General features: G+C 36.3%; 1 pseudogene; it reads right to left on the reverse strand.

The window, feature by feature from the left end:
• Window positions 1-345: 345 nt before the first annotated feature.
• Window positions 346-6,627, reverse strand: LOC115522905 (annotated as a pseudogene).
• Window positions 6,628-7,311: the final 684 nt, after the last annotated feature.

The following is a 7,311-nucleotide window of genomic DNA, read 5'->3' on the forward strand; positions in this document are numbered from 1 at the left end:
TGGGAGGGGTGGATGGATTGTGGGGTCTTTGCTATAGAACTTGTGGAGCCTGGGTGTGAAATCTTTGCTTAGCTAGTTTTGGTGGTAAGTGAAAGAGTTGTGTCACCAGGAACACCCCCTTTTGGATCCTCGGATAATTTAGGGGAGGCAATGACTGCTTGGCTTGCAGAATCTTGGAAGATTTTATGGACCACATGGATTCCACTATACCACAGGAGGCAGGCAATGTCCTGGTCTGAGGCTGACTCAGACAAGGAAACTCCCACGAAGATTTTATGTATCAGCAATATGTCCTCCATGGTAGATTCCTAATCCTACCCACTTAGTCACATTTCAGCTCTTGTGTTAACAGGAGAGGCCAGCAGGAGAAATGTCTGCTGTGCATCTTGTCCTAATGGTATCTCTGGACAACTGGTCATAATTCCATTTTAAGTCCTTCCCTGAAGCAAAGTTAGCTTTGCACTTGAAGACCTCGGTTCCCTGCGTTTTATAAGGAAGGTCATGGGTTCCTACTTGGGAGGCCTGAAAATTCATAGGCAAGAAGGTATGGAGGTAATAGAGTTTGTCTAAAGCCATTGTTTGTAACCAAAGTAGGAAGAAAAGTAAAGGTAATTTGCAAATACCTATTCAAGACCATTCTACTCAAAGAAAATGTTTCATTCATACTTGGATCACAAAGGAGGATTTGAAGATTTTCTTAAAGTCTGGTTCATTCATTTTATTTCCCACATATTTAATACCCAGCCTCAACAGCCTCTGTGTTCTGAAACCTAAATGCACCAATAGTCTTCAATATCACTAATTACTGTGATGCTACAGGAATTGTAAAGTTTTGCTGTGGGATCCTCCAAAATGTCCCATTTTATTTCACAAAACAATGAAAAGGTGACAGAATAGCTGTTGGATTGGAATATCAGCCTTGAGTAGCACCTCAGGGAAATGACCTGGAGTCCAATTCATTCGGTTTTAATTGGTCTACAGCAGATTCAGCCTGTGATGTGTAAAATCTGGGGAATGAGTCTGCAGTACAGTCACTGAGATTTTTGTCATTGATATTAGTGTTACTACAGCTGTGAATTCCATCCTCTTGGGTTACCCACTGATATAGAGTAATTGAATATGTCTTTGTCAAGTGCTTACTAGTTTAAGTTTATGGGTATAGCATAAGAATCTGAACTCATGGAAGTTTTACTTTCTTTAGGAAAGATGCAGAACCTTAACACATAGGGGAAGACAGAATATAATATATATTAACATGGACAGTTAAGAATGTAAGTGGGTAGGAACACTTGGAGAAAATTGCTTGGAATAGGTAGGATTGAGACAAGTTCCAAAGACTAGCCAGAGTCAGGGTGAAATCTTCAAAAAACTGAGGTCACAAGGTAGCATAACATGGGTAGATAGAGTGATGACCTCTCAGATTTTCAGAGCACCTAGTGGTGGAATATAGCACTTTGGAAGTAATAAGGACAAAAGATTTCTTCTCATTTAGTTGAGAGTTAGGATCAGGAAGGACCTAGAATCAATGTAGCCAATATCATGAGCAAACAAGGTTGGCCAAGACATGGGTGTGCCACACAATATGTTAAGCCAGGAGACACTATCCTATGTCCTTCCTGAAGCCTGCTTCTTCCTGCCTAAAACTTGTGTGTTTATCTTGCCTTCCCAAATGTGCTGCAGTCTCCTTGAGGACAATAACCATGTTTTAGCTTTATATGCTGGCCACACAATACATACTTAATAAATACTTGCTTGATGTACAGAAACAGATCACCAATTTGCCATGTCATCTACCAGCCTCCTTATTCTTTTTAGAACTATAAACAAACAAACAAACAAACAAACATGAACACATCTCAACTCTATACATTGATGATGGTGATGGAAATTTTGTTCTAAGGTGAAAGGATAACATGCCACTGTAGGGCTTTTTATTGCCCCATAAATTTCTGGGCATAGACTACTGACCACATAAACTGTGACTGACTTGATCAGGACACTGGGTAGGAAGGTGAGACTCAGCGAGAGTCTCAAAACTCACTCAGTAAAAGGTGTTACTCAAAAACACTTCCATTCTTTTCAGAAGCAGCTAGAGAATGGAGGGTTTATAAATTGTGTGAGATGTGACTCTAGTATTAGAGCTAAGACTTAAGCCCTTAGTATTTAGATTCAACTAATGTCTCATCCTTTTTCCTTGAGAAAAAATGGAAATAAATTGCTTTGAAAACCAATGCACACCAAAATCTGAGTGCATCTTTCTCAAGAAAGATAAATTTCATATTATTGCAACAATGGAATGATACAAATCATATCTTATTATTATACAAATGATATAGTATTATTATCTTGGTGTTTAACATTACCATTAAAGAGCAAAGAGGTTCTGCACAACAGAGAAAACCATAAAACAAAATGAAAAGGCAACCTACCAAATGGAAGAAAATATTTGCAAATCATATATCTGATAAGGGTTAATATCCAAAATATATGAAGAATTTATACAACTAAATAGCAAAAACCAAAGAACCCAAAACAAATCAATGTGATTAAAAAATGGGCAGAGGATCTGAATAGACATTTTTTCCAAAAAAGACAGACAGATAACCAACAGATACATAAAAAGGTACTCAGTATCATTAATCATCAGGGAATTGCAAATTAAAAAGACAGTGAGATATCACCTCATGCCTGTTAGAATGGCTATGATCAAAAAGATAAGAAATACCAGGTGTTGGTGTGGATGTGGAGAAAAGGCAACCCTTGTGCACTGTTGATGACAATGTAAGTTGGTGGAACCACCATGGAAAATAGTATGGAGATTCCTCAAAATATTAAAAATAGAACTAACATGATCCAGCAATTCCACTTTTAGGTATTTATCTGAAAGAAATGAAAACACTAATTTGAAAAGATATGTGCACCTCCATATTCATTGCAGCATTGTTTACAATAGCCAAGACATAGAAGTAACCTAAATATCCATTGATGGATGAATGGATGAACAAGGTGTGGTATATATACACAATGAAATATTGTTCAGTTCTAAAAAAGAATGAAATTTGTCATTTGAGACAACATGAATGGATCTTGAAGGTATTATGCTAAATGAAACAGGTCAGACAGAGAAAAATGGATACCTGTATGATCTCAATTATATGTGGAATCTAAAAAACCCCCAAAAAACAGAGCTTGTAGATACAAAGAATAGATTAGTGGTTGCCAGAGGTGGGGGATGGGGGTTGGGTGAAATGGATGAAGGTAGTCAAAAGGTACAAACTTCCAGTTATAAGATAAATAAATCGTGGCGGTATAATGTTCAGCATGGTGACTATATTTAATAACTGTATTGTATATTTGAAAGTTGCTAAGAGAGTAGATATTAAATGTTCTTATCACCAGAAAACAGTTTATAATTATGTGTGGTAACAGATGATAATTAGACTTATTGTGGTGACAATTTCACAATATATACAAATATCAAATCATCATGTTGTACATCTGAAACTAATAGAATGTCATATGTCAATCACACCTGAAAAAGAAAAAAGGAGATGAATAGCTCAAAGTATACTGAAGAAGTTTTTTAGCAGGAGTGGTGACTATAAAGGTTCTCAGTTTCTTGTGCCCGTTTTCTTTCTAGAAGTAAGGAGAATGTATAAGCTGCTAATTTTGTATGCTCTGCATGAACTCTTGGAAAAGTTCACATGTGCATTGAATTTAGTTCAGTTTTTTTTTTAACTACCAAAGATCCCAAAGAGAGAGGAGAAATTAACCAGAAGGGTTTATTTCAAGAGCAACTTTAATTAATTAAAATATCATTAGCTATGGTTCAGAATATTAGGTTAATTATTTCTTTAATATAGCCATTTGTCATTTATAGACACCAATCCATTTACCTGAGTAATCAAGCCTATTTTCCTTTCAACAACACTTAGATTTTGAGGCAAGCAATGATTTTTCTCTGGCTTGTGTTTGTAAAATAACTTCTTGCAATCTGCTTTATGTGCATTTACACATATGAAAAGAAGTAAAAATATATTACAGAGACCTTATTCTTATGTATTAACTATGTGTAACTAATTTCCTATCCATGAAAATATTTTTCTATTTTCCCTTTTAGTTGTCATTTAGGTTCTCAACTTCTTGTAATACACTCTGAATTACTTTCCTACTTGCTATAAAATTTTATGAAACTACTCATTACATATTAGGGAAACATTATTCTGGATCCAGATCTCCAAAGGATTTTTAAAAAAGCAATTTATAATAAAAATTAAAAAAAAGTTTGTGCATTAAAAAAAGTTTATTATTTATTTTGAGAGAGAGAGCATGAGCAGGAGCGGGACAGAGAGAGAGGGTGAGAGAGAATCCCAAGCAGGCTCCACACTGTCAGTACAGAGCTCGATGTGGGGCTCAAACCCACAAACTGTGAGACCATGACCTGAGCTGACACCAAGAGTCAGATGCTTAGCCAAGGCACCTATAAAACTTTTGTACTTTTAAGGACACTATCAAGAAAGTAAAAAAACAATCCAAAGAATGGTATAAAATATTTTCAAATCATGTAAGGGATAAAATATTTGCAGATCTGATAAGGGACTTGTATCTAGAATATATAAATTACTCTTATACTCAATAACAAAAAGACAAATAACCCAATTAAAAATGGGTAAAGGATTCAAATAGATATTTCTTCAAAGAAATATAAATATATACAAATGACCAATACATACATGAAAAGATGCTCAACATTATTAGTCATTAGGGAAATGCAAATCAAAACTATAATGAAATATCACTTCACACCCTCTAGGATGGATGGTTATAATAAAAAAAGAGATAATAAGTGTTAATGAGGATTTGGAGAAATTGGAACCTTCATATATTGCTGGTAGGATTGTAAAATGGTGCAGCCACTTGGGAAATCAGATTTGCAATTCCTCAAGTGGTTAAACATAGAGTTACCGTATGAGCTAACAATTCCACTGCTAAGTATACACTCAAGAGAATTGAAAACATGTGCCCACACAAAATTTATACACAAGTGTCCATAACACTATTGTTCATAATAGCCCAAAAGCAGAGACAACCCAAATACCTGTTGACTGATGAATGGATAAATAAAATGTAATATATCTGTACAAGGGAATATTATTGTGTTGTGCTATTGGCTGAAAGTTTGTCTCCCATCCAAATTCATATGCTGAAGCTCTTACTCCCAATGTGATGATATGAAGAGGGAGGGCCTTTGAAAGGAGGTAATTTGGTTTAGATTAGGTCATGAAGGTCGTGAGCCCCCATGTTGGAATTAATGCCCTTATAAGAAAAGGAAGAGACACTGGAGCATCTCTTCTTCACCATGTCAGGATATAGTGAAAAGGAGCAATAGTGACAATGGTAGCAATTCGTAATTGCTGAAATCCCTTGTCCTAACTACTGAAATCCCTATAAATTAGTAGTGGCAAATGTTATGGGGCTATTTTAAAGTGTTTTCTTAAATTTATTTGATTATGGAAATAAAAACAGAGCATAAAAATTTACCATTTTAACTATTTTTAAGTGTACAATTCAGTGGCGTTAAATACATTCACCTTGTTATAAACAAGGCTACTTTCTGAAATGTATCTTACTTGGTCACCTTTTTCCTTCAAAATAGAAAAGTGACACTCAACATCCTCGCACACGCAGTTCAGTGACATCAATGTTCCTGTAGAGAGAACCCCGACACCAATATGGTAATTCTGAATTACTTCATCTACTACTTCTTAGGTAGGTTGTATGAAGTCTAGATTAGCAAATTCTGGATGAAAAAGATTTCAGGTCCCAAGGATCTGTCATAACGAATGTCAGTGGAAAATTCTTTCTTCAAGATTGCCTTGATTCCAGTATACTGTTTAATCCACTTGGCTCTTCTGGGTCATACTTGCTAAATTCTTTTACTAAATCAGGGCAGACCTAACTATAGCACTTCTTTACTTCCATAACTGTTTCCAGGGATTGCTCTAGAGGAATTCGTGCTTCTCAGCCTCTCAGCAGGTGCTGAATGAAATATGTTATAGCTCATCCTGAGATTGGAATGTGCTTACCACAGCTGTTGATCACATGTCCTTCAGCCACAGGAAGGACAGCAGTGATGCCATCTTCACTATCTGGTATCACACCAGTCACACCATATCAATTTTCTTACCTTTTTTAAAAGTTTATTTATTTATTTAGAGAGAGAAAGAGAGAGAGAGAGAGAGAGAGCGCAAGTGTATGAGCAGGGAGAGACGGAGAGCAAAGGAAAGAGAATCCCAAGCAGGCTCTGCACTGTCAGTGTGGAACCCAATGCAGGGCTCAAACCCACAAACTGAGATCATGACCTGAGCCAAAGTCAAGAGTTGGATGCTTAACCAACTGAGCCACCCAGGCACCCCAATTTTCTTACTTGTGTTGATGCTCAGGATGTTGTCAATGCAAGAACAGCTGCATGGTTATGTACAAGTCTGGAGTTTTGAAGGGCTCAAATGTTATCTCGGCAGTGTATTCTGTTCTCTGGAGCATTTAGTGGCGGTTTAAACAGAGAAAAGTTAATGACCTTCAAATCCTGCTGTGTTAAAAGACCACTTGCTTCATAGACCTTTCCATCCAGCGATGGTCTTCAGCAATACTGTGGTGGGTTGGCCACTTCATGGTACAAGTTGCTTTTTCTATTACTTAATGCCAAATAAAGAAATCTAGGCTCACTGTGCCTTTTCCCAGGAAGCTAAGATGGCCATAGATGCCCATGTCCCAGTCAGATCCAGGCTGGTCCACAGCCAGAGTATTCTGTATAATTGTTTTGAATGGAAGTTATAAGGGAAGCAGGATAGCACTTTGATTTCCAGGTTATTGTTTGCATCATTACTTGTTTTTTTTAAATATATTTTTTGTTTTTTCAAATTTTTATTTAAATTCTAGTTAACATATAGTGTAATAGTGTTTTCAGGAGTAGAATTTAGTAATTCATCACTTACATATAACACACAAGTGCCCTCCTTTATACCTGTCACTCATTTTACCCATCCCCTGCCTACCTCCCTTCCAGAAACCCCCAGATTGTTCTCTATGGTTAATAATCTCTTGTGGTTTGCCTCCTTCTTTCTTTTTTTCCTTCCTTCTTCTATGTTCATCTGTTTTGGTTCTTAAATTCTACCTATGAGTGAGATCATATGATGTTTTTCTTTCTCTGCCTGACTTAATGAAAAGGGCCCAAGTGTCCATTGACTGATAAATGGATAAAGAAGATATGGTATATATATATAAAATGGAATATTACTCAGCTATCAAAAA

The sequence above is a fragment of the Lynx canadensis genome, chromosome C2 (genome assembly GCF_007474595.2).
Source record: "Lynx canadensis isolate LIC74 chromosome C2, mLynCan4.pri.v2, whole genome shotgun sequence".
In the NCBI taxonomy this organism is placed as follows: domain Eukaryota; kingdom Metazoa; phylum Chordata; class Mammalia; order Carnivora; family Felidae; genus Lynx; species Lynx canadensis.